Source organism: Microtus ochrogaster, chromosome 4, assembly GCF_000317375.1.
Source record: "Microtus ochrogaster isolate Prairie Vole_2 chromosome 4, MicOch1.0, whole genome shotgun sequence".
In the NCBI taxonomy this organism is placed as follows: Eukaryota; Metazoa; Chordata; class Mammalia; order Rodentia; family Cricetidae; genus Microtus; species Microtus ochrogaster.
In genome coordinates, this window is record NC_022011.1 from 92,426,350 (window position 1) to 92,427,250 (window position 901).

The window sequence follows — 901 nt, forward strand, 5'->3', positions numbered from 1 at the left end:
CCATTCTCTCTTCATTTTGTTGGGTTGAAAGCAAAATGTCCTTCTGGCTTCTGATGTGTGACACTTGGTAGCAAAGCTAGTGTCCCTGCTTCAGGAGTTTGTGAAGGCCTTGCTAGCGGAAGCGGGTCGCTGAGGTTGGGTCTTGCAGGTGATGTTTACATCTGGTCCCAGCTCTAGGTTTCCATGCCCTGATCTGCCAGGATGGGAATGTGCTGCCCTGCATGCTTCTGCCACCCTGCCCTCCTCACCAGGATGGGAACATGCTGCCCTGCATGTTTCTGCCACCCTGCCCTTCTCACCAGGATGGGCTAATCACACTTGAATGTAAATCTCCCTCCAGTCACTTCTGCCAGGTTCTTTGCCATAGTGATGGGGGAAGCAATGGCACAGCACCTTCAACCTCCTGATGTGCTTTTTATTTACTCCTTAGGTTTGTTATTCATTGTCAATTTTCTCCTACTAACTGAGTAGCAACAGGAATCTGAGGCTTTTTATTTACTTACTTTTAGAGACAGGGTTTCTCTGTGTAGCCTTGGCTCTCCTGGAACTAGCTCTGTAGACCAGGCTGGCTTCGAACTCAGAAATCCTCCTGCCTCTTCCTCCAGAGTACCAGGATTAAAGTTGTGCACCACCACCCCTTGTCCCTGATTTGGGGGTTTTCATTTACTGTTGTACCTGCAGCATGAGGAGTGGTTCTTTACATACAGCAATCGCTTAACAGTCCTTCGTGCAAATGACTAAAGGGCCCTGCCCATTTTGATTGTGTTTACACACATGTGCTATAAAGATAGAATTGAGAAATCATACAGCCCCAAACACAAATACATCATTAAAACAGAGAGAGAGAGAGAGAGAGAGAGAGAGAGAGAGAGAGAGAGAGAGAGAGAAGGAAAGGAAAGAG